This window comes from Littorina saxatilis, unplaced genomic scaffold, assembly GCF_037325665.1.
Source record: "Littorina saxatilis isolate snail1 unplaced genomic scaffold, US_GU_Lsax_2.0 scaffold_882, whole genome shotgun sequence".
NCBI lineage: Eukaryota > Metazoa > Mollusca > Gastropoda > Littorinimorpha > Littorinidae > Littorina > Littorina saxatilis.
This window is the reverse complement of record NW_027127492.1, coordinates 21,068-48,912: the sequence shown is the minus strand read 5'-3', so window position 1 is coordinate 48,912 and position 27,845 is coordinate 21,068. Positions and strand designations below refer to the sequence as shown.

At 41.2% G+C, this 27,845-nt stretch overlaps 3 long non-coding RNA genes across 3 annotated transcripts; all 3 read right to left on the bottom strand.

The window, feature by feature from the left end:
• Window positions 1-83: 83 nt before the first annotated feature.
• LOC138955931 (uncharacterized) lies at window positions 84-26,887 on the bottom strand. Its single transcript, XR_011452431.1, has 2 exons — window positions 25,090-26,887; window positions 84-700 (listed from the first exon to the last, which is right to left on the bottom strand). It is a non-coding gene; the product is annotated as an uncharacterized lncRNA (long non-coding RNA).
• LOC138955929 (uncharacterized) lies at window positions 3,720-17,607 on the bottom strand. The gene is made up of 2 exons (XR_011452429.1): window positions 17,407-17,607; window positions 3,720-12,479 (listed from the first exon to the last, which is right to left on the bottom strand). It is a non-coding gene; the product is annotated as an uncharacterized lncRNA (long non-coding RNA).
• LOC138955930 (uncharacterized) lies at window positions 21,167-24,804 on the bottom strand. The gene is made up of 3 exons (XR_011452430.1): window positions 24,713-24,804; window positions 23,687-23,809; window positions 21,167-21,269 (listed from the first exon to the last, which is right to left on the bottom strand). It is a non-coding gene; the product is annotated as an uncharacterized lncRNA (long non-coding RNA).
• Window positions 26,888-27,845: the final 958 nt, after the last annotated feature.

The window sequence follows — 27,845 nt, the reverse complement described above, 5'->3', positions numbered from 1 at the left end:
TTGAAAATTGTAAAAAAGGCGGAAAATTTATAACTGAAGACGCGAAGCGTCAAGTCGACGGCGCGAAGCGCCTAGTCTTACTAGGGGGGTCCGGGGGCATGCTCCCCCGGACAAATTTTTCTCCAAAGAACCCAGATGGTGCAATCTGGTGTCATCTGAGCTCCAAGTTTGCCATCAAATTCTGTTTTTAGAATCAGAGTTTTTAGTACAAAAATGTACCAATTTTTGCTTTTTTGAAGAACAAAAATATATACATGTATTATATGGTTTAAATTTGTAAAAAAAAAATTGATCTGTTGAGACAAACAGGAAAATGTAACTTGTAACACAATCTGTGCAATCTGGTTTACTTTCAAACATAAAAGTTCAATAACTGAGGCGGGCGGTAGCAGTGCGTGAACAAAGTACGGAACGTTTTCGCGGGCTTTTGCGCAAAGGCCAAAGTAACCGGTGCCTTTTTTGTGTGCCTCCCCCCTTTATTTTTTTGGCGGACACTTTTGCTTTTTCGGCGGAACAAAAAAAAATTGCGGACAATTCCCATGCCTGTATATAGCGCGTAAACCTCGTGGTGACAAACCCAGAGCGCTCTACACTTACATAATCATAATACAAACAAGGAAAGAGAACTAAATCCGAATAAATTCAAACATGGTCACACACACGCACGCACACACACACACACACACACACACACACACACCTACTAGCATATGGTCACAAACGAGGACTTTGAGAAGGCACCTACCAATTGGGGACCACAAGAAGGAAGAGAGTTTAAGATCTCCAAATCTAGTAGTAAGCCTTTAACACCATGGGAAGCAACATGTGCTATTCAAACATAAATAAATTGTTTATTTAAACAGTTTGACAAATATGTCACAATTGAGGACATTATTTTGCGGTTTGACATTTTGATGAAAAATGGGAATACACTCAAGCGTTTGACAATTGTATAACAAATAGGGACTTTAAAGCAGCGTTTGATAATTTGATGAAAATTGGGGATACACTCTGAAACTTGAAATTTTAATAACAAACTAGGACACACACGTACACTACTCAGGAAATCCTGGCTGGTGATAACTCTTTGTGAATTCTTTCTTTATTTGGTGTTTAACGTCGTTTTCAACCACGAAGGTTATATCGCGACTTTGTGAATTCTACTGCTCTTGATAATCATCCATGCAATAGATAGATAGCAAGAATGTGCACTTGACAAATATAACTTGTTCCTTTTTGTGTTTTCTGTTGTTTTTCGGCAAAATAAGTAACAAAAAGGGTAAAAAATAAAAATAAAAACGCGACCGACCGACCCTCTTTTTGGGGGGCATGAAACCCTAAACACACCTATTTTTTTGTGTGGCCTAACTTACTTTTCAAATATGTGTACTCAGTTTGAAAAGAAGAAATTACTGTTGCAAATTGTAACCTTGCCCACCTATTCCATTTTATCAAACAAGTAATTATTTGATATATTTCTGATCTGTTTTCACAAATAAACATGTTGTCAAAGTCTGTATGTATATGTCGTGCCGAATTCTTGTGAAATTGCCGATTTCGCGTAATCAGCAGCTTTATTGCTCATTTCACGTAATCGGCAAAACGTTGCCTAATTCGCGTAATAGGCAGCGAATTGCCGAAAATGTGAAACGTACTAAAAAATATGCCCAATTCACGAAATAGGCAGCCGATTATGCGAAATCGGCAAGATATGAAACTGATTGTTCGAAATAAAAATTCCATTTCTATTTTTTTCGTTGTGCATGGCTTTTTTTGATTGTTGACTGCTGCACCGATCTGACCAGAGTTGTTTCGATTATTTCGTTGTGCATGCTTTTCTCGATTGTTGATTGCTGCTTGTTCACTGATCTGAGTGCATTTTGGTTCCAATGCCTGAGTCCGAAAGAGGGAGGCTGGATGCTAGAAATATTGTGAGAGTGGTGTCAGAAATTACATGCAATGGCTGCTACAGGGTAGCGACACGTCACGGCATAATAAACACATCGTACTGCCGAAATCAAATTATGAAAGCAAGCAGTCAGTTGCTGACGCTTGAAGACACTTCTCAGGAAGTGCATAGTGCTCGCAAAGTAGCATCTTTGGACTCTGCAACAGACGGCCAAGGCTACACAAAATGCTCATGTGCCACAGCATGCAGCACAAGAAGACGTGCATGGCGAAAGTCCGGCACTTTGTGTCACAGTCATTGTCACCCAAGAAATGCCAAGTGTAAAAACAAATAGATTGCAGGAAATTGATAATGGAGTTTGTTGCTTAGTCTAAATGTGCTTTATGCAATTTGGAAGTATTATACAATCATTAATGTGTTCACACTCATTATTACATTGTTTGTCTGTTTGTTTCATTCTGCTACATCAAAGGTGCTTTCAAGCTAAACTCATGTTTTCAATGATATGAAACAAAAAGGAAAACAAAAAATGTGAACATTTAAACATAATAGAACTGGAGAAACTTGCAGATTTCGCGTAATGGGCAGAAATTGCCTGTTTCACGTAATCAGCTGCCTATTTCGTGAATTGGGCAAAGTTTTGAGTGCGTTTCACATTTTCGGCAATTTGCTGCCTATTTCGCGAATTACGTTGTCCCTTATTTAATTGCATACTTGTCAAGAAGAAAACCAAGCGTTTGGATGTTATATCCCATTTCTTCACCGATTTTGATGAAGATTTGTTAGTGACCTTTGTCGGCTGAGAGTCGTTTTGGAGCTTGCCTCCTTGGGTTTTTTTCATACAAAGATTCCAAGAAGACAACAACCAAACATAAGGTGATTTCCTGCATTTTAACTAATTTTAGAGCTTGCAATGTTCGGTAGTTCTTCAAACAAAATGAAGTTTCACTGTGTAATGGTTTTTTGTTTGTTTGTTTGCTTAACGCCCAGTCAATCGCAAAGGATCATCTCAGGGCGGCGGTGTAATGGTGACCTAGATGAATTTTGATGCAACCTAAATTTGTGTACGTAAACTAATGACAAAATTACATCATCCTGATGATAAAGTGAAGTTTAATAGTGAAACACGTATTTGAACTAAGATAGACAACAAATACAAATGTTGATGTAACTTTTATTTTATTAACTTGAATTTGGTCATGGAAATGACAATAAAAAGGCAAATCATAAAAAAATTGTACTAAACCAAAAAACAACAAAAAATAAGAACATTTCAACAAAAGCAAGAATGCATTAATTTGTTCCAACTGTCTTCATGTTACAAATACGTACACATGCTTTGGTTTCTTTGCTACTAGCGTTCCACATCACCCCGGGATAACATTTTTTACCAGCACTTCAGGGTATGACCCAGTTTTTGTAAGCATTTGCTGCAAAAACATGAGGGTGCATTCACTGAATCGTCTGAAAAGCGACTTATAAGACTTTTTAAAAATTTTTTTTACGAGAATGTGATATGAGGCATACATGATCTGACCATTCATACACATGATTATAACTGTACCTTGGTTTGCAAGCAATGTGACTGTCATTTGTTGTGAGTTTGTGTGCCTTTGAACATTTTCCTACATTTAAGTCAATTTTGTTTAAAACCAACAACAAATTCAAACGAGATCATTAGATGACTAGTTAGGTCGCCATCAGACAAAGTAGTGACCACAATTTTTGAGTGGTAAGTTAAATTAGGTACGACACTGCACCAATGTGCCATCCCGGTTTGTGGTGCTGGGTTTTTTTTCCAAAAAAAAAACTTTGCCTCATTAGGAGCTAACTAGTTGTATATAATGGCAATGAAACACAATGGTCCGATCAAGAAATGATCGAACATTAATTTACTAGCAAGGCAAATATTGTTGAAATTTGTTATTGGTTTTAAACAAACCCGAGTTAAATGTTGGAAAGTGCTTGAAGGAACACAACAAATGATAGTGACATTGCTTGCCAAACAAGGTACAGTTACTGTCATGAGTATGAAGAGTTAGATGGATGCCTTGGACAGAATCATGCTCATAAAATCAAATCGACATGAACACATCTTATAAGTCCCTTTTCAGATGATTCGATGACTGCACCCTCATGTGTTTGCAGCAAATGCTCGCAAAAACTGGGTGTTACCCTGAAGTGCTGGTCAAAATCTTTCATACCGGTGTGAAAGGAATGAGTGTCCGCCGGAACCAGTGTTATTTATTAAGGAGATTCCTACCTAATACAGACAAAGAAGGACGCGGAAGGACACGCATTCCTGGACTTAGGTTTAGCTGTCCCCCAGTCCTTCTTTGTATGTGTTAGCTAGGACACTTGTTCCGGGGGGACATTCGTTCCATTTACACCGGGGTTCCCGGTGTGTGTTCCGTTTGTAACAAAGAGACCATTCAACCAAGCCAACACTACTCGCTAAAAGCAGTTGAAACACAACCTTGCATACTGGTGTAAAAGGAACGAATGTCCGCCGGAACCAGTTTCCTAGCTAGTGGCATTATATACGGACATTGGTTACTAAACCTAAGTCTAGGAATGAGTGTCCTTCTTTGTCTGTTATCAGGTAGGACACTGGTTCCGGTGAACACTCGTTCCTACCACACCGACACATCACACTCTGACCCACATTTAATGTACAAATGCGAAATATTCAGGCTTTAAAGTCTAATTTAAAAATCTTTAAAAAAAGGGGACAAAACTCAAACGAATTTATATGATTATAAACTTACTGCCTATACATGTACCGCACAACCTAAAAGGAAATAATGCAAGATCTCCCTCCTTTTTTTTCTGAATGCATAGTATTTAAAAAAATAATAGTTTGACTTTTGATTCATTCCTACAAAGCACAATCTGTGACATACGCTGTTGTTTTAAATCGAATCTTCCCAATGATTAGGGGAAAAAAAGAATGTGTGTTTGGGGTTTCATGGCCTCTAAAAATAGGGTCAATCCTCACACAACTTTGGTTCTTATTTTTTCTTCCTTTCAAAAAATATAGTTGACGGTAAATCATGCTATTTTTTTAATATTTGTTCCCCCAAATCACAAAAAAAAGTTGTACGGTTGGTCGGGAAACCCCAAACACACCTCACACAAACAATTTTTTGATCCGGTTGTGCGACACGACCGCGAGAGCACTTACGGCGCATACCACTACAGCGTATTCCATTACCGCGAGAGACACTACGGCGAACATACCACTACCGCGAACGTCACTATTGCGAAGATGCCCATACAGCGAGTCGACTTTATGGCGCATCCCACTTCCGCGAGGTGACATTACCGCGATAGGACATTACAGCGAGAGAACAATTTGACATCAAATTTCACGAGGAAAATAATGCCTGGTATTCTCGCGATGGTGGTAGCAGTATGCTCGCGGTAGTGTGGCTCGCACGTGAGACATATTGTCATAGAGAGAAGTCGTGAAACTGCACTCACAGGCATACAAGAAAATCAACAACGAACATGGTTGTTTACAATTCATCAAGAACCAAGTTTGTATGCATGTTTACACAAAATCAAGTGTAAAAAAAGTTTTTAACATTTTTACAAAAAATCAAGAACCCAGTTTCTTTGTATATTCGCACAAAATCAAGATCTTCAACCAAGTTTGTTCACAGGCTTACAAGAAAATCAACAACGAACATGGTTGTTTACAATACATCAAGAACCAAGTCTGTATGCATGTTTACACAAAATCAAGTGTTAAAAAAAGTTTTTAACATGATTACAAAAAATCAAGAACCAGTTGTTTGAATGTTTACAGAAAATCAACAATCAGGTTTGTTCGCATGTTTACAAGAAAATCAAAAACGAACATGGTTGTTTACAATAAAGTGGCTTCGTCCAATTTGGGATAGTATGAGAAAGTTTGATTTGAATATTTTACTTGATTTGAATTTTTGACTTGAGAATCGGCTATATTTTTGTTACAGACGCATCACGCACGTTCAAAGATTGATGCATACAGTCATGGTATATTTATTAAACTTAATCGAATACATCTAAATGAAAACTTAAGTTTTGTAAGCCATCATTAGTACTCTCAATTTGGTCCACGTGTTTCCAATTCGGTCCACCCCTGTTTTCAATTTGAGACTCAAAGAAGGCATCGAAGTTATCAAAGTTTTCGAAAATGTGGGAGGAGCAAGCAGGTTTTTTTTAAGTCTGTACAACCGAGACTACAAGACAGGAAGTTGGGGCCATGTCTGAAATGACGTCAATATCGAATGCAGCCCAGTGACGTAAAATTAACAAGTCGCGTAAGGCGAAAATACAACATTTAGTCAAGTAGCTGTCGAACTCACAGAATGAAACTGAACGCAATGCAACGCAGCAAGACCGTATACTCGTAGCATCGTCAGTCCACCGCTCATGGCAAAGGCAGTGAAATTGACAAGAAGAGCGGGGTAGTACTTGCGCTGTGAAGGATAGCACGCTTTTCTGTACCTCTCTTTGTTTTAACTTTCTGAGCGTGTTTTTAATCCAAACATATCATATCTATATGTTTTTGGAATCAGGAACCGACAAGGAATAAGATGACAGTGTTTTTAAATTGATTTGGAAATTTTAATTTTGATAATAATTTTTATATATTTAATTTTTAGAGCTTGTTTTTATTCCAAATACGACATATTTATATGTTTTTGAAATCAGCAAATGATGGAGAATAAGATGAACGTAAATTTGGATCGTTTTATAATTTTGTTTTATTTTTTTTTTACAATTTTCAGATTTTTAATGACCAAAGTCGTTAATTAATTTTTGAGCCACCAAGCTGAAATGCAATACCGAAGTCCGGGCTTCGTCGAAGATTACTTGACCAAAATTTCAACCAATTTGGTTGAAAAATGAGGGCGTGACAGTGCCGCCTCAACTTTCACGAAAAGCCGGATATGACGTCATCAAAGACATTTATCCAAAAATGAAAACCACGTTCGGGGATATCATACCCAGGAACTCTGTCAAATTTCATAAAGATCGGTCCAGTAGTTTGGTCTGAATCGCTCTACACACACACACGCACAGCGCCAAAAACTTGTTTTGGAGCTTCTGAAGACGTTAGATCAATAAAACAAATGAGGACTGAGTTTTGGTTTAGGTCCTCAATTTGAAGGTGTGCAACAGTTGCAAGTCCTGAATGGTGATCATATGCTAACACAGACAGACACACACACACGACCCTCGTCTCGATTCCCCCCTCTACGTTAAAACATTTAGTCATCTACACACACACACGCACAGCGCCAAAAACTTGTTTTGGAGCTTCTGAAGACGTTAGATCAATAAAACAAATGAGGACTCAGTTTTGGTTTAGGTCCTCAATTTGAAGGTGTGCAACAGTTGCAAGTCCTGAATGGTGATCATATGCTAACACAGACAGACACACACACACACACATACACCACGACCCTCGTCTCGATTCCCCCCTCTACGTTAAAACATTTAGTCAAAACTTGACTAAATGTAAAAAGCAACAAGAGAACGGATTGTCACATGAACCAGCTTTCTTTATTTACTTGGATATTGTGGGAGCTGTTTATACTTTTTTGTTATAAAATCCGCAGAACGTTCAAGATCAAAAAGAGATTTTCAGTTGTAAAAGAATAACATCCTGAAAACAACGAAACGTGTGTCCTAAGTCTTTCTGGGATTTCCCTTTGAAAATATAACACAACAGGCGACAGTTTTTGTTCTCTTGTGATGCCGTTTGAAGGCAAGTTTTTGTTGTTTTCTATCTACAAAACAATTACTCAATCATCCAGTTTACCAGCCCTCATTCCCAGGGAACTTCATTTTGTTTTTAGGGACATAAACAGCGAGGAGGATTTCTCCTAGGGTTTGTTTAGTCCCGAATTGGACACACATTGTGTCCCAATTTGAACGTACACCTCATTCCACGAGTCACCGACTAAGATACGATATTGATCGGTTTGAGTCACATATTTTATTGTAAAAATAATAACACAATCCCTTACTTTGTCATAATTTTATGTCATGGAATAAGAATCAACGTGGTATATGTCAAGATACGCTGTCATCAAGTATTTTTCGAGGGAACATGCTGGTGGACAAATTCCGGAAATGGACGCTCATTGCAAATCAAAGGCAATTGACAAAACATGATCAACGAATACTGAAGTTCTTTAGGAACTAATTTTTTTGAAAAACGATTTAATTTGAAGCTAATTCATTAACCCTTCAATGCCGCTTATTGGATAATCTGTCATCAAATAGATTGCTAGCTGTACCGTCTTCAATTTCATTTTCCATTTTCATTACTTTATTGTCCCATCGCTGGGAAATTCGGGTCGCTTCCTCCCAGTGGAAAGCTAGCAGCAACGGAGTCGCGCTACCCAGGTGTCTGCGTGTTTAGGTGTATTCAGCCACCTGCACTTATGGCAGAATGACCAAGGTCTTTTACGTGCCATTGTGATGACACGGGGGTGGGACATGGCTTCCGTCTCTGGGTCTGCACATAAAGTTGACCCGTGTCCGTCCCGGCCCGAATTCGAACCTGCGACCTTCCGATCACAAGTCCAGTGCTCTACCATCTGAGTGTACGTTCATTTGGACCAAATTGGAAACACAAATCAGGTTGTCCCAAATTGGACGAAGCCACTTTACAACAAGAACCAAGTTTGTTCGCATGTTTACAGAAAATCACGAACAAAGTTTTTTCGAATGTTTACAAGAAAATCAAGAACGAACATGGTTGTTTACAATACATCAAGAACCAAGTTTGTTCGCATGTTTACATAAAATCACGAACCAAGATTGTATATGGGAAATCAAGAACCACGTTTGTTTGAATGTTTACAGAAATTCAAGAACCACGTTTGTTCGCATGCTTACAGGTAATCAAGAATGACCAAGATTGTTTGCGGGTTTACAGGAACCCTTACAGGAATATTTATCAAAATAAATCAAGAACAACCAACGTTGTTTGCATGTTAAAGAAAATCAAGAGCCAAGTTTGTTTGCATGTTCACAGACAATCAAGAATCAAGTTTGTTTGTATGTTTACAGGAAATCAAGAACGAGCAAGGCTGTTTGCATGTTTACAATATAATCAAGAACGAACAAGGTTGTTTGCATGTTTACAAGAAAATCAAGAACGAACAAGGTTGTTTACAATACACGTTTGCAGAAAATCAAGCTCCAAGGCTGTTGGCATGTTTACAGAAATTCAAGAATGAACATGGTTGTTAAACCAATTACAAGTTAAGTGCCCCTAACCTTCGTTGTGCAGTCCAGAAAAGTGCAGGTATTAACCAGGCGGAAATCGTAATCACACCACACATCGGGAAAAACAAAACTAATGTCATCATCAAGTGACCACAAGGTGTGAGTAGTTCTCTTTTCATGGACACAATGCAATTCTTGGAGTGAAATGTATCATCAAGTGATCACAAGTTGTGAGCGGGATGAGTTATCTTTTCATTGACACATGCAATTCTTGGAGTGAAATGTATTATCATCAAGCAGACCTGTCAACCTGTACGGTTTTCCCGTATTTTGTACGGGATTTACTCAAATGTTGGTGTGTACGGCGTACAACGCCCAGCTGTACGGGTAAACCAAATTGTACGGGAATTGTACAGGAAAATTCAAAACCCGAACAAAGATTCGAAACCGATCATCAGATTCGTTTCTGTTTAGCAGACGACAACAACTAACAGAAAAAGACTGTAGCTGAGCTTGTGCGCATGCGCAGAAGGTATCATAGAGGGCGCTGTGGCCCAATCCGCTACTTCCGTGTCGCGAGATTTGGGCTTTGTTTTCACAACTTACTTCAGCGACAGACAACGATTCGCGTCACTTTTCGTGCTACAACTGAAGATGGAGAGGCCAGCAAAGAAAAGAAAGAAAGCCGGACATGGTCAGCACATGTCAAAGTGGGAGAAAATGTACTTTGGTGTCGTGCGATCATCGGACAAGGGAAAGGAGAACGGGAACTTTACGACCGCTTTTCCCTTTGGTCTCCACTCTGACGTGAGTTCGAGAAAGCTGTCTTTCAAAAGCAGACAACGATTTGACCACCTCTGATTCAGCTGTTTTGGCTTGTCCTAGATTCAAAGCTGCCTCCACTTCTTGCACCTTGATGCGCTGCGATTCCCCAGATCTTCTTCTGTTAAAAAGAATAATCTGGGTCAAGGACACCTGTGCAAGGAGCTTGTATGAGGAGCTTTGCTCCAGGGTCTTTTTCGCCTCTTTGGCAATGGTTTGCAAATGGCAATGCACCTTTTTCACATCTTCAGTGAATGGAAGAAGTTTTGGTGTGTTGTACTTTCTCGAGTCCAGAGTGTTGTGTGCATGACCAGCAATTCGGTCACACCATTCTTCTTCATACAATGCGAGGCAGTTTTTTACACTTTTTCTCCTTTGCATCATCTTCCTCTCTCTATGCCTTTGATTTGAGAATCTTGCTGCATTTTTCAGGCTGTACCTTACTTTTAGGGCAATAGATGGGCGCTTAAACATCCCTGTGTCATTGTCGTAGCCAGCAATTGCTTTCACCGACAGGACAGACTCAAAATGACAAGGGTCAAGACAGTTTTCAATAGAACGAATATTGTCATGTTTTGTGTGTTGAACGAGCCTGCCTAGTTCCCTTATTTTGTTGGAAATGTAGTTTTTTTGTGTGGTTCGGGGTGTTTTTCCAAGAGACGGTTTCCATATTCGAGTATCAAACGATCTCCCTGAACAACTTTGACATCACAGTCATTCATGTCGACAAGAATGTTATCTCTCAACCTCTTGTTCTGTATTTTTACTGGCATGAGCAGCTTGCCAGCACCAATACCCTTTGCATCAGATTCTTTACCTTTTTCTGTAGCTGCTTCACAAGTTTTCTGATGCTTCCAAAGGATGCGCTTTGAATACAAGCCAAAACACACATAGTCTCCCTGCGTCTTCTGTTTGGAACGGTATTTGGGAACCAAAACACCCCCTCCCGTTTCTACACATTCATAGTTGTGATTGAAATCATCTTTCTTTGTCAGCACTGCCCAGGCTGCTCTCCTTTCTTTGCTTTTCTTGTTCTTTTGACAGAACTCGCGCCACATCAAATTCATCACTGTGCATGTCTTCCAGGTGTCTAGCGATTTTAGGGTACGATTTCTTACAGTACAGACAAAAGTGCTTTTTAGTTACAGCACGATCCATTACAGCTGTTGCATCACTGCCGATTTCTTACAGTACAGACAAAAGTGCTTTTTAGTTACAGCACGATCCATTACAGTTGTTGCATCACTGCCGATTTCTTACAGTACAGACAAAAGTGCTTTTTAGTTACAGCATGATCCATTACAGTTGTTGCATCACTGCCGATTTCTTACAGTACAGATAAAAGTGCTTTTTAGTTACAGCACGATCCATTACAGTTGTTGCATCACTGCCGATTTCTTACAGTACAGACAAAAGTGCTTTTTAGTTACAGCATGATCCATTACAGTTGTTGCATCACTGCCGATTTCTTACAGTACAGATAAAAGTGCTTTTTAGTTACAGCACGATCCATTACAGTTGTTGCATCACTGCCGATTTCTTACAGTACAGATAAAAGTGCTTTTTAGTTACAGCATGATCCATTACAGTTGTTGCATCACTGCCGATTTCTGGGAAAATGTCACTTTCATTGTCACTGTCATTAACAGTAGATGTAACAGTATATGTGTTATTACCAGTAGATGTAACAATATCTGGTGTCATTTCTTTGGTAGTCCCTGCACCATCTCTACTCTGGAATCCACTGGTGCATTCCTTGTCACTGCTGCTACTGCTTTCTGGAAAACAGTCCGAGTCGAGGTCGCTTTCTTTCTTTATTTGGTGTTTAACGTCGTTTTCAACCATTCAAGGTTATATCGCGACGGGGGAAGGGGGGAGATGGGATAGAGCCACTTGTTAAGGCACAAAAAAAAATAGGTGTGGTTACGGTAACATAGCCAAAAAAAAAATAGGGTAGGAAGGTAGGCAATCACTTTTTTTTTTTTACTTTTTTTCTAATGTGTACAAATTAAACCTACTTGACAGGGAAATAAGTGTGCGACTCGGGCGATTTCGCTTTCATTGCGTTTTCTGCACTCGTTTACTTTTTTTGTTTTTGTATTTTTTTGACAAATGTAATAAAAAGTTATAGGGTCGGCCCCCAAAAATAAGGTAGGTCGGGTTACCGTAACCACACCTATTTTTTTTTAGGCCTAATTGTTTCTTGTTCACAAAAGCACTAATCAAAACATTGCTCCAGGGGCTTGCAACGTAGTACAATATATGACCTTACTGGGAGAATGCAAGTTTCCAGTACAAAGGACGTAACATTTCTTACATACTGCTTGACTAAAATCTTTACAAACATTGACTATATTCTATACAAGAAACACTTAACAAGGGTAAAAGGAGAAACAGAACCTGTTAGTCGCCTCTTACGACATGCTGGTTAGCATCGGGTAAATTCTTTCTCGTCCCAACCAATATGGGACTCCCCCTAACTCGCGGGGGGTGTCGAGGTCGCTGCATTCACCATCTGAAACAAGCAAACATTTTTTTTTCAATTGTGTAAAATATAATCTCTAATGCTACTTAGGCCAAAACAAACAAAAGTGTGTTTAGGGTTTCCCGACAGACCCTATTTTGGGGGGGGCTCACAAAACCTGCACATGTTTGGCATCGTTCAAAAGGTGAAGCCTTGAATTTCCGTTTGACGTCACCTTTGTGGTCGTTATTTCTTTCACGGAAACACACGAAGGCGAAAACTCTGTCAACCCAAATCAAGCTTTTATCAGACGAGCCGTTTCATTTGCCGAATTATGAAAGAATTGTTTTCATTGGCCTAGGCACCGGATGTTGACTTCCGCGTGTTCAAGTTAGAATTTGCGAACTCTGACATCAACTTAACTCAACTCAATTTTATTAATCCATATGGAAATTACATTGTAACAATAATTATTTCCAATCAATAGAATAAGAATGCATAATAAAGAAACATTATAAGAAAATAAAAGAGTATGATTATAATGAGTATGATCACAGTCTCACTAATGCACACAGTCTTCCGTCAAGTCAGGTCTGCCAACACACCACTCACTCACACAACAACAACAGCAACAGCAATACAATTTAACAAAAACCATAATTCCAATAACAAAGAGACGTATAAGAATCCACATCCACATCCACGCACACACAGAGTATACAAAGCACCACATGTCGACTATAACACTACACATTCGAACACCCAGCAACAGAGCACAGCATCAATTATGACAGAGAAACATGATAGAGGCCTCTAACATGTGACTGGTTGAAAGCATGGATAGCTCTGGGAACAAAAGAATTGCGGAAACGTGACGTTCTAGCAACCAGAGCACTCAGTCTACCACTCCTGTCAATGCGTCGTGAGTCAAATTCAGGTTTCAGTGGGTGTGTCTTGTCAGCCAAAATTGAGGTCAGTCGGTCAGTCAGTCGTCTCTGGCAACTGATTCAATGGTCTCCTGTTTCCTGCCTACAACAGATCCAGCCCTCTTGACTAGCTTTTCTAGCCTGTCACTGTCCTGTTTACTAAGGTTACCCCCCCCCCCCCCCCCCCCAGCACACACATGCATATGTCAACACGCTACCAACAGTGGACATATAGAACATCTGCAGGATGTCATCACGGACAGAGAATGATCTAAGCTTCCTAAGACAGTACATGCGCGTGTGCGCTTTCTTCAAGATTTGATCAGTGTTGGCATGCCAAGACAGCTTGTTATCGATCACTACACCTAGGTAGCGATAGCTTTCAACCTGTTCGACTTCAACACCAGCTATCACGATAGGCTTGTGTGCTACTTTTTTTCTTCTAGTGTCAAAAATCATTTCTTTGGTTTTTCCTGTGTTCAAGTCCAGGTATTTCTCATCGCACCAGTCCACAAAGCTGCTAACTTCTTGTCTGTAGTGTGTGTCATTGTCGTCAGTGATCTGTCCTGTAAGTCCAGTATCATCAGCAAATTTGTCGATGAAGCATGACCCGTGAGAACTCCTGCAGTCAGCAGTATACAGGGAGAACAGAAAAGGTGACAATACTGTACCCTGCGGAGCTTCTGTGTTGGTATTCAGTACACTAGATAGCACGGTCTGCGGAGCACCGGTGTTTGTGTTCGGACCATTAGATGGTACTGTGCCAGCCCTAACAAACTGGGGTCGATTGGTCAGATAGTCTGTGACTCACAATACAGTTGGAACGCTAATTTTCATCTTCAGTAGCTTTTCAGCAAGAAGGTGAGGCTGTATCATATTGAACGCGCTAGAAAAGTAAAAAAACATCAGTCTAACACATGTTCCAGGTTTATCCAGATGAGAATAGATACTGTGCAACACATGTAAAACGGCATCCTCAACACTTCTACCCTTTCTATAGGCAAACTGCCACATATCCATAAACTCCGCGGTGAGCACCTGAAGCTTCACTAATACTAGTCACTCAAGAACCTTCATGACAGCAGAAGTCAATGCTACAGGTCGCAGGTCGTTCATCACTTTGACCGGGGTTTTCTTTGGAACTGGGACGACGCAAGAGGTTTTCCACAGGGATGGGATTTTTGACTGTGACAGAGACGTGTTGAAAATCACAGTGAGAATTGAGCAAAGCTGCTCAGCACAAAAATTTAGGACTTTTGGTGTAATACCGTCCGGGCCTGCTGCCTTCTTAGCATTAGACTTCTTGAGCTGTTTCACAACGTCTTCCTCAGTCACAGACATGATTTCGCCCTGCTCATTCACAAGAGTGTTCACGAGTCGATCAGTCAGTTCAGTACTGGTCTGGCTGAAACCATGCCTGTCAAACCGATTGTAAAACGCATTGATATCGTTCACATCATAGTCACTTGAAACAGAGCCACCCTTGCCACTACCCTTCTTACCCGTGTACCCACTCATCATCTTCATACCCTCCCACACCCTCTTCATATTGTTGTCCTTGAAATTTTCTTCTATTTTCTCTTTGTATTGTGTCTTCCCTTCCTGTATCACAATATTCAGTTTCTTCTGTATGTTATTTCGTTCTTCTTTGTCCTGAAAGTTCATTTTCTTCTCATTTATGACAGCCTTGATGTCCTTGGTAATCCATGGTTTATTGTTCGCGTACACCTTCAGTCTTTTTTGGGATGGCCACTTCCTCACAAAAGGAAATATAATCTGTCACAACATCGGTGAGTTCATCAATATCAGCAGACGTTTCAGTGAACACACTCCAGTCAGTGCAATCCAAGGCCCCCCTCAGAGCATCAGTCGCGTCATCAGACCACACACCCACTGTTTTCTTAACTGGTGGTACTCTTTGCACTAGAGGCATGTACTTCGGGATCAAATGCACTAGACAGTGATCGGATTTGCCTAAGGGGAACAACTTGCGGCAGTTGTAAGCACCACGCACATTCGAGTAAAGCAAATCTAGCGTGCGATCACCATGTGTAGTACAGGTAATGTGTTGTTCAAACTTGGGACCAAGTGACTTCTTCAAGTCACAGTGATTGAAGTCTCCTGTGATGATATATTAAGCGCATCAGGAGCACTTGTTTCGAGGTTGTGCACATGACTGGTGATGTCAGCAGCAGCGGCAGCATTTGCAGAAGGTGGAACGTACACGACAGAAACCATTACTTTGGTAAATTCTCTGGGCAAGTAGTACGGCCGTGCACTCACTGTAATAATTTCAGCGTCGGGAGTGCACTGTGTGTACTTGACTGCTGAGTTGTTTGGGTTGCACCACTGCTTGTTGATGTAGACGCAGACACCGCCCCCTTTCTTTTTGCCCGATTCGTTAGTCCTGTCTCCTCTGTAGAGACTGAAACCGTCCACTGCTACATGGTCGTCACTAGTGGTGCTCTTCAGCCATGTTTCTGAGAAACACATTATGCTGCAGGTGTGGAAGACATCCATGTACTTTACAGTGGCTAACCCTAAAAAAAAAAAGCTACCCTGACCCCTTAACAGGACACAGTCACGTGACTCCATGACCTTGCCGCCATCTTTGAATCATTCAATCGAAAGCGAACAGAAAAACTTCCCTCTTTTTTTAGGAAACACCAATAACCCTCGAAAGCGGGGCAGGTGGGAGGGAATTCACTATGTGAGTTGGGTAAGTATATAATCAAATTAAAATTTATTATTAAAATGTTCAATTAAATTACATTCTTATCCCAACTCACATATAGCAGATTGCTACTAAAGGCGGTGGGATGCTCAAACTATGAGCTAGGCAAAAAGTATGCCCTGCTGCAACCATTGCCGGAAGCGCATAAGAACCGTAATGCCGTGCGCTGGAAAAGCCACGCAGGTAAAGGTTGATAGAGAACTCCTAAGATATCCAGTAGAAGGAGTCAAGGACTTCTGAATATCCTACCGATTTTAGCACCAACGTAGATAAGACCCTATCTACCCTTGTGTTCAAAAACGATGAGTAGTTTTGCTTAAGATCTTAAACCCCTTGTAAAAGACAGGAAGGAGCATAAGTGATATAACTGGTCAGACTCATAACAATGGATCGCCTATGGCGAGAATCTTATGAAGAGGAACACTATAAAACCATCAGAGATAGTTGTCCTAGCTGTTGATGCCTGACTAAGAAGTCTGGCCGGAAACAGAGTGAGGTAGAGAGCCTATATTGAAACCTACATATCCCTGTAAGCCAGAGAGTGTGTGAATCTCGCTACCTCTGCGCGCTGCAGCTAGGAGTAAAAGGAAGAACATTTCACGTGATGTTTATGAAGGCTAGCAGAATGCAGCAGTTCAAAACATGTGAGGCATCGAAAACTCCGAAACCAAAAGACTCAGACTTGTCTTTCTGTGATCTTTTGTATTGAACCCTATCCAATATATGGTCTCTCTGTAAAAAGAGACCTGTCATCTTATAATGCGAGCTAAACAAGTCACACTGACAAGATTAGGGAGAAGCATAGCCTAATTCACGTAAGGCCTAGAAGTAGGCCCATGTTCTAACGAACAGTCTGGACTGAGCCCGAAGGAGAATTGTCCAAGATACAAAAACACTTCCCCCCCCCCCCCCTCTTTCTTAACCTTACTGCCTTATCTCAAAAGGCTAATGAGTGAGGAGGAAGGACCTGTTTGCGAGAGTGTGACAGAATGTCACTGATCCTGTCAAAGAAAAGGCTGAAGTTCTGAGAGGAAATCAAGCACAAGAGAAGACAACCGTTGTCCTCAATGGCTAAGGGAGTGGTATCAGTGAGAGCTAAGAACCCATTTCCCTAAACACTGTTGGCTTGTTTAATCAAGCGGAATGCCTTGGCCACTGCATCCACCAGACTAGGTAACCGGAGACCTGTCGGTCACTGAAAATAGGCTCCGCCCAGACCCATGGGTATTTCGTGGGTATTTTGGCCTGTTGGACCTCCGCCTTTAACAGAACAACAATGAAGAGAAATGCAGAACATATGAATTCTACTTGCCAGTACCTGAGGCAGCAGGTTTCTGTGGCGGTTTGGACTTCGGGCTGGGCGTTTTGTTTTGACAGCAGCCTTCTTTGCTGGTGACAGCCCATCTCCGTTAGCAGCATCCTCAGTGGCGGGCGACGCTTTAGCTGCAGCAGGTGCTGGTCGCTTCTTGGCTGCCTTTGTTGCAGGGGCAGTTGCTGGCTTTGGCTTGGCCTTGGTGGCAGCTTTAATCCAAATATGACATATTTATATGTTTTTGGAATTAGAAAATTATGAAGAATAAGATGAAATCATTTTTGGATAATTTTATAAAATAATAATTTTAATTGCGATTTTAAGATTTCTTAATGACCAAACTCATTAATTAATGTTTGAGCCTCCAAGCTGAAATGTAGTGGGTGAGCAGTTTTCAAATACATAGCAAATAAGATGCCACATTCGCCTGGATGACTTGACATAGCTGCTCCCTACATGTCACTCAATAATTATGGTCAATTTGTTTTTGGTGAAAGATAGTTGACCTTCTGTTCACAGAACGGAGTGTAAAGAACAGGGATTAACAAAAAAAGTATAATAAAAAATCCAAAATTCTTCCTGGGACGGAAGAAATCCCACCCCTGGGTAGTGCCAGTATTATAGGTCTTGAAATGATGCTCTTTACTTTCAATTGCAGAGCAAACGTTCCGCGCAGTATCACAGGTCTTGCATGCCCAGTGAAATGATGGTCTTTACTTTCAATTGCAGAGCAAACGTTCTTTCTTTCTTTATTTGGTGTTTAACGTCGTTTTCAACCATTCAAGGTTATATCGCGACGTGGAAAGGGGGGAGATGGGATAGGGGAAAGATGGTACAGTGGAACCCCTCACAACGACCCCCCCCCTCTCTAAGGACTACCCCGCCACAACGACCCTTTTTTTTAACCGATGTGTTTCCTTATATAGTTGTCACCAGTGTAGCGACCACCCCGCTCTAACGTCTAAGGACCGACCTAACAGCTTGTGTAACGACTTTGTCAGACAAAGCCAAGACTCAGTCAGCGTAACGCATCACTGACAAACCAGTTATAACCGTCTTACGTAAGCAAAGGCACTAATTAACCGCTGAGAGGTGTGATGGTTGGGTGGGCTGAGTAAACATCACAAACCAATCATCGAGAAAACAAACTCACGTGACCAACACACACCGTTCAATTCAGTCAGAATAGACAGTCTTTGGACAGAAGAGCAGTGGAGATCGACATGGCGTCAACAAAGAAAAGAAAATATTTAACTCTCGAAAATCGAGTGAATGTTGTGAACAGACACAAAAAGGGAGAAACTGCCATCGCGATTGCAAAAAGTCTTGATGTTGGAAAATCGCAAATTCAAAGAATTATCCAACTCCAAGAAAACATTCTGAAAAAGGTGGGGAAGTGGTGACTCAAGGCAGTGAACGCACTCACCATGCACTGACATCATACGAAAGCAGCCACACAAACACAGCACAGAGGCAGAGGCAGGTGTGCAGATGCTTTGTGAGAATAAGTGTTGAAAACCAGTTTGAATAAAAAAAAACAGCAGATAGAGCCGCATGTCATAATCTTCCTTCTTGTCTGGCTTTATTGACTGCATGCCGATCTTGTGGCAGTGACTTTTCACTCTTCAGTCCGACTGTACACAAACCGCTCTCACTCTCCCTCACTGACTACCCTAAGCCCTGACAACTGATCCTTGGAAATTGTTTGGAAGAGTACACCTCTCTATTTCTCTCCAATGCTCTTCCTGCTGACTTCAGTGACACCGGACACCCCACTGAGTTTAGCCAGCTACCCCCCCCCCCCTCTCTCTCTCTCCCCCCAGCCATGTACTGTTTGGTGCTGTGGCCAGAGAGGTGTCACCGGCTAATTGAGGCCAGCTGCACTGTTCACTCAGAGCAAAACTAGTTGACTGTGTCTAACTTTTGACAAAGCAACACAACTGAAGGGTTCACAGATTAGGTAACCAACTCACTGGTCAAGGCTGCAGGGAAACAAGAGTATCTTGTCAATGAAAGAGGTTACACACAGATACGCGATGCTGAGAACGGTGGCCGATTTTTCACTCTCTCTCTCGGAGGGCCTTCATCATTGCAGGGACTGCTGTAAAGAAATGCTTGCTCAGAAACTAACTCTTTTTGCATTGAAACATGCACCAGAACTGGTGGACACCATCGACAATGTCAAACATGAAATCGAAGCAGTTTGCTTGAGGAAACGGTCGTCAGCAACTCAAACTTCTCTGTTTTCTTTTTTTAAGAAAATCTGAGGTGACTTTCTTTGTGGCCCCGCCCCCTCCCTCTGTAAGGACCCCCCTCCATAAGGACCGATTTTTGTCAACATTTTCAAGGTTGCTAGAAAGGGGTTCCACTGTATAGAGCCACTTGTTAATTGTTTCTTGTTCACAAAAGCATTAATCAAAAAATTGCTCCAGGGGCTTGCAACGTAGTACAATATATGACCTTACTGGGAGAATGCAAGTTTCCAGTACAAAGGACGTAACATTTCTTACATACTGCTTGACTAAAATCTTTACAAACATTAGAGCAAACGTTCCGTGGCACAGTAAAAGTTCTACAGGCAAGCAGAATACAAGTAATAACACCTACGTTTTGAATTGTCCTCCGCGTCCTGTTCCTTAGGCTCTCCCTCTCTCTCTCTCTCTCTTCCTCCAATGGCCCTCCCCCCTCACTTGTCCTGTCCCATTCGGCATTCGATGGGCGAGATCTCCCGGCCATCAGCGTGATGCTTCTTGCCCTTCTCCTCGTCATCATCGTCCAGGTCAGACAACCCTTCACACAGCACAAAACAACGCTGTCTTAATACACGTCCTTGTCATTCTATGAAAACTGTGCTTCTTGTTGTCAAATCTTATCAATACTCCTAAAAAAAAATGGCTAGAAGTTCCCATTCGGCATGCCTCACTTCATATTTCCTTTAATACCAACAATGAAATGAATACAAAGAAGACAAATAACATCAAGTACAGCTGCTGCATGAGAGAATACATTAAGTCTTCAAATACCACTGACTTTTCAACACTGCAACATGTAAAATAAAAAAAAATAAAAAAAACATTGTTTGACAAAGCATAAGAAGATAATGAATTTCAAAAGAAAGTATCACCAGCTAGACTGAGAAGCAAGAGCTCTGGAAGGACAAGTAAGTTAGAGAAGCAAGCTGAAAATTTTCATTTTTCATTTCATTTTCATTACTTTATTGTCCCATCGCTTGGAAATTCGGGTCGCTTCCTCCCAGTGGAAAGCTAGCAGCAACGGAGTTGCGCTACCCAGGTGTCTGCCTGTTTAGGTGTATTCAGCCACCTGCACTTATGGCAGAATGACCAAGGTCTTTTACGTGCCATTGTGATGACACGGGGGTGGGACATGGCTTGCGTCTCTGGGTCTGCACATAAAGTTGACCCGTGTCCGTCCCGGCCCGAATTCGAACCGGCGACCTTTCGTTCACAAGTCCAGTGCTCTACCAACTGAGCTACCGGGCCCCGTTACTCCAGCATGACACTGCCAAGGCTTCCTTCACGCATTGCTTTCTTAACAACACAAAGAAGGAAAGTTAAGCCATAACAACACAAACAAGGAAAGTTAAGCCATGACAAGCGTGAAAGCAGACTGACACGATGTGTTTAGTGTGGCAACAAGCCCTCGCCACGTGTACAACCAACCTGCATTGGAATCTGTGAACTCGGACACAGCGCTGCCGGCCTCGCTGCGTGTATCGTAGGTGATGCCCTCCGCCTGACTCATCTCCCCCTTGGTTGTCTCCTCCTCCTCTTCCGCACTGAGAGACAGGTTCACCTCGTCCTCTTCCTCCTCTTCTTCTTCATACTCCTCCTCAAGCTCCTCTTCTTCCTCTGTCACAACGACAAAGCCAGACACAGCTTGACAGAGCACACCACATGACAGCTGACACAGATAACATCACTCTGGTCCTGACATCGAAAGAGCCAGAGAATGCTGATAGCATTTAAAGAAAACCAACAGGCACAACACTTTGCTTTGCACACTATCATCAGAGGAAGTATAGTAGAATCAGTCACATCAAAGGCAATTTGAAACACACAGGAACACCTAACAGCAACGCATCCATTCAATAAAAAGCTGAAACATCCTTCCTCCCTGAAGTACAAAAACGCAACCCACACACATGTAGAGATCGACTCCAATGCAGTCAACAGTGGAAACTGAAGAGAGTCATACCACGGACCTACATTCTACTGGATGGCTGTCTCAGGATCTAGGTCACTTTAGTGGGAATATCGGTCAACTTCGAAACCTGGGGACCAGCCACTTCCGGTTCCCCTTTCAGCGTAATGAGATTGCTGGGGCCGTAGAATTGTTCATCCAGTTTTGTCCGTTTTTTCCAAAGTTGATATTAGTCAGAAGAAACAAGGACACGTGTGGTACGTGGGGGTATTTCCCGGCGAGTTTTCACTGTTATTGTTGTTGTTGCGAAGAGAAGCGGCTTCCCAGTGCGGAAGGCAGGCAGTGTGTGCATCAAACAGTGTTGTTGTGATGGATGGATGAGTGAGTGATCAGGGTGAATGAGTTAGTTAAACTGTGACTGAATATCAATCGATTGATATTAAGATTTGGGAAAAAGAGACAAAATTTGGGTGTGTTCAATAAAAAAAATCATATTTTTATTGTTTATGGATGGATTTACTTGCTATTTTTTTTTTACCATAGATCACTCTGTCCACTATCATCATCACCACCATCGAAGTCATTCTCCACATTTCTTACCTCAAACCCGTGAAAAGACGTGTCACTATCACTATCACTATCACTCGTCTCCATGTTGAATTTTGAAAGCTAACACAAAAAATCCGAACAAAATCCGTCCACAAAAATCGAAATCACATTCAAAAGTCCTGAGAAAAAACGACTGGCAGCCATGCCATGTGCATTGAAGGACTAAAGCTGTTTTCCAATGCAGGAGAGCATCGCAAGGCTGGTAACTCTTGTTGAAGGACTACAGCCCACGAGCGGAACCGCGCGGTATAGGACGTTAAGAGTTAAAGTGAGCATTAGGGGGGGGGGGGGGGGTTTAAAAATGCACCATTGTGCACTCGCCTTGATGTAAGGAACACTACTGCAGTCTCCAACAGCTTCAAAGTGGGTTAGACAGGCTCTTGATAAAGACTGAGGCAAAATGCGCCAAATCACACATTGTCTTGTAAGAAGGAAAAATCTTCATTTGTCACCTTTCTGCCCTTTTTTGACTTTGAGTGCATAGCCACAATGGTCACAGACAAGATGCATCAAACAGATTTCAAAAAGACCCCAAACTGAACTTGTTTTGACTATTTGTAACCCATCTCACCTTTTTGACTTGGCCGTACCCAAGCCAAAAGGCAAAAAAAATCATAACTAATTCCATGTTGACTTTTTGGTGGGGTGGACCTATTGTTCCAGACTCGCCTTGATTAAAGCAACACTAGTGCAGTGTCCAACAGCTTTTAAAATTTGTTTTGACCTCTTGACAATGTACATGTCAACAATCCCTGACTGTGATGTAGTAAGAAAACATCTTCATTTCTCCCCTTTCTCCACTTTTTGGTGTGTCAGTGCTTGGCACAGTGGTCACAGAAAAGATGCAGCAAACAGATTTGAAAAAGACCCAAAACTGAACTTGTTATGAATATTTCTCACCTTTCTTGGACTTAAAAAAATTTGGCCCAACAAACACAGCAAAAATCTTCATTTTTCCCCTTTCTTCATCATTTTGTCAGATCGAATTCATCCTCGTCCTGTGAGGGAAAAAAACCCGTCTATGAAATATTCATAGTTGTTAATACGAATTGAAAACAAAAAGGTTATTAATGAGAACACAAGTTTGCAAACTACTACTGTACTAGCTTAGTAAACTAGGAGTAGGAAAGTCTGCAAGTGTACTGTTGCACAACTTACAGTCGACAAAGCGAGTATTTACGGCGACAGGGAGAACAAAAAACGTAAGCAAGAACTGAAGAAGATTTTCAATATTATAAAATCAACAGTTCATAAGTTATACGCGGAAAACATAGTAATAGCTTTCATTTTACCCGAAGAATGTCGTCGACGTTAAAGTTTTTGCAGACGACATTGCTGGTGGAATTGAAACCGGATGTGATCGATCCCCAGCAGTTGGTTTGACCTCGTTTCTCTCACTGCCTGACAAGGCGAGAGAGAGAGCGCGCACTGAGACCCAAGCCAATATCGTATCACCATCCAGTAGAATGTAGGTCCGTGGTCATACAGTAATGTAGCCTACAGGAAAATGACATACCTTCTCCCTCCTCCTCCTCTTCTTCCTCCACCGGCTCTGGTTCTTTTACAGGCGCTGGCTTTGGTTTGGCTTTGGCGGGCTTCGCACTGGCAGGCTTTTTGGCTGGGGTCTGCAACTTGGTTGCTGCAATGTCAATACCCATTGTGACTTGGTTGCTGCAATGTTAATACCCATTGTGACTTGGCTGCTGCAATGTCAATACCCATTGTGACTTTGCTGCTGCAATGTCAATTACCAAGTTCAGAGCGCTGTAGAGCCTGACATTTTATTTTAATTTTGTAGGACTAGATCCAGTTTTCGCAACCCACGCGGCACGAGCAACGGAAGACGTGCTTTTCTGTTTTGACTTAATTATATTGAACTTGAACTTAGATTCCAAACGCCGGAAAGCAGTACAAGCAGATCGAAGCAACACAAATCAAAAAGACAAGTGAAACAACGAGTGAACAAAGACTTTACATCATCAGCCACAGTCAGAAATATCACAAGAAACAACAGCCAGTGCTTTACTGTGGAGTGTACTAAAACACCAGTGTACAAGTACTCTTTTTTCACAAGAACAGTTATTGACTGGAACAACCTTGATGACAACACGATCCAGTCGTCAACGGTCAACGAATTCAGAGGAAAACTGCTAACCGCTGACTAAAACACCAAGACAAGTGCTCTCCCCAAATTCCGCCAACGTATATTCCCAAGCTTGGGACCTGTTGGCGTAACATATCAAGATCAAGATCAAGAAGATCAAGAAGCACGGGATCTGAAAACATTCTTACCTTGCTACTCTTCATATTCCACATTGTTATTGTACAGTCTCCATCACAAAGCAACCATTTTGCATTAAAAATAGATTATATATGGCATGCGCATGGGTCAAATTTGTTCAGACAACAATGATAGCATTTTCTTATCAATGGACTTCAAATTGCTCACAAGAAGTGGGATCAAGGTTAGTCTAATTATATATAATTATGCTGTTATGCCTGTTGTAAATAGAAATGCAAAGGCTAAAAAATCAAAACTCACCATGGGAGCAGAAAGGAAAATGGCGTCCTTCCAGAATTTTTTGCACACGTCACGCAAATGTGTGTGAAATCAGGCGATGAGATTTGCACACGGCACTGGAAAGTGTGCGTCGATAGTGAGAATGTGTGTGCATTTCTGCAAAGCACACTTTTTTTTTTTTTCAAAGGTTTGCGGCAAAATGAGCCATGAAATCTTTTTGCGCCAAAACCTTGTTTTAGAGCTTCTGAAGACGTTAGATCCATAAAACAAATGAGGACCCAGTTTTGGGTCCCCATTTTGGTTCAGGTCCTCATTTTGAAGGTGTGCAACAGTTGCAAGTCCTGAATTGTGATCATATGCTAACACACACGCACACACACACACGCACACACACACACACGCGCGCGCACACACACACATACAATCTTTCTTTCGTCATTGTCAATGTTCAGGTAACCCGCAATGTCATTCTATGTACGCATACGTTATACTAGTACAACACACACAGGCACATGCACATCTTCACGAACGCCACACTTTAGTAGATAATACACGTGGCAGCGCCAATGACTCACCGATCATGGGATTATTTCATTTCCATTTATACAAAAGACATAAGTGGACCATCAAAAATCTATGAGTATGAACCAAAACATTGTAGATCTTGGCTGACACATATCAGCACCAGGTTTTTCATAAAAGCCTTGATCATGGAAAAATGAAAATTAACTCACTTCGTTTTAAGGTATCTACAGTAAACAATGTTCTGAGAAAAGAACAAAATCAGTAAGGAATACCTACACTGCAAACAATGCAATGAAATGTATGATAACATGTACATAATTGTTTGCATAGTTTGTCAATACAAAAAATTCGAATTAAGGTACCCACACATCATCACTACATCACATCACCAGTAGGAGCATGTTCATGATCCTTCAATCACATTCCTCACCACTCTCACTCATAGTACTAGTGTTAGCAGTGATGACACCACTGCCACATGTATCGCGACAGGGATCCTGATATTTTGATAACCTTTATTTCAAGCCACCACAGTGTACCCCACTTTCAAGCCGTTGTGCGCCGATACTGATCCTCTGCGCATGCTCAGGAGATAAACCGCGCCGTAGACACATGGTAAACCCGAGTGAGGTGGCTTGAAATAGTGTTATCAAGATCCCTGGAGTGATTTTTGCTTATTTGAATCCAATGTATCAGTATAAAGAAAATGCATATCAATATATAATACATATTATTATTACACAACCTATGAGCAGAAGAGAATCCAATTTCTCTCTCAGTATTGTGGGTTCCTCACTGACACAAACTATCTTCACGCTCATTTTACACACATTTAATAGTAATATCATCCATGCTACTTGATGAAATGAAGGTGACAAAGCAAAAAGTGAAATATATGCACAAACATAATGGTGTCAAAGAGGACATTCTTTTTCTGTCATAAATGTTCAAAATTCAATCCTCGTCCTGGGAGTCTGCTGCATCTTTGTGAACCTCATATCTGTGTGATAAATATATCACGCATTCACATCGGCCAGTAGATCAACAGCCTATAGGCGCTGCATCCACCTTTCACGGCCTATTATTCCAAGTCACACGGGTATTTTGGTGGACATTTTTATCTACGCCTATACAATTTTGCCAGGAAAGACCCTTTTGTCAATCGTGGGATCTTTAACGTGCATACCGCAATGTAGTGTACACGAAGATCATACTACCAATACTACAAAAACACAATATACAGTCGGTCTCTTAGGTAAAACTGGGAAAAGCAGCTTCGACATTTAAACACTGCAACTGGAAGATCATCTAACAATGCATACTGCTTTACAATATGCATTTATGTATAAATATAGTTAAAGAACATCGAGTTAATAGGAATTAGAGCTTTCTTGACACTGCACGATGAGGAAAGGATGAAAAAGAGAATGAAAAGTGGTTGTTGCATCATTTTCACTTCATAACCACTGACACTGATAGTCCTAATCTTTGGGAAATTGGAACTCTATCAGAACTCTGAGAGTTTAGGGAGTCATGAAATTAGATGAAATTTACACAGTGTCAAAAGCGACTTTGCTCCTGAACTTCTTTCTCTCGTTAAATATTTTGCTCCTTACCAAGCTGACTTTTTGGTTTTTTTCAAGTGGAATACCACAAAAAACATTGTGCACTGTGAAGAAAGCTTGAATTTCTTTGATGCCAGGCAATGATCCTGTCACACCTCTCCCAGTCTTCTGTATGTCACTTTTGAAATATGACTCAACCTTTTTTGTGTCCACAGCTTCCCATTGGTAGTATGATCTTTTTCGAGACCCACTTTCCCCTGCAGTCGTAGAATCTGAATTTCTGTTGTCGGATTCCTGTGATCGGCTCTGCAATCCCAAAGGGTGAAGAAGTTCCCCAATATCTGAAAAAAAAATCCCACAATTACACTGACAGCAAACCACTAATGATCCAAGTCATCTAATATGTTGCATTGAAAAGATCAATACCAACTAATTTACTGTTTTTGGTCACTTCCACATTTACAGAATTAGCCTTTTTCCTAAGCATAATTGTGCGATACAAAAGGAAAAAATAACAGTTCAAGATGTTGTGATAACTTCAATGCAGAAGAAGAACTGTTAACCCGTGATTTGTAAAAATGTAAAAATTGTTACAAATCACGGGGCGCGCCTCGCGATTTGTAACAATTTTTACAAATCACGTTTTTGCGCCCGATATTTTCTTGTCATCTCCAAAGTCAAGGGACAAAAACGAAATCCCTTGACTTTTGGGGTAGCGTGACTGTTAATTTTAAGATTTTTTTTCCCCCATTATATAGGATGTCCCATCGTTGGGAAATTCCGGTCGCTTCCTCCCAGTGGAAAGCTAGCAGTCACAGCGTCGCACTACCCCAAAGGCAAGGGATCTATTAGTCCCGTTTCGCCGTTATCCCAATTCGCCCCCATCCCATTTTGGCGACATTTCTCAGGCCAAGTGTCATTTTACCACCATATCATGTACCATTAACTCCACATCCCATTTTGGCGCAATCCCGTTTCGCCGTGAGCCCATTTCGCCCCCATCCCATTTTTGCGACATTTTACAGGCCAAGTGTCATGTTACCACCATGTCATGTACCATTAGC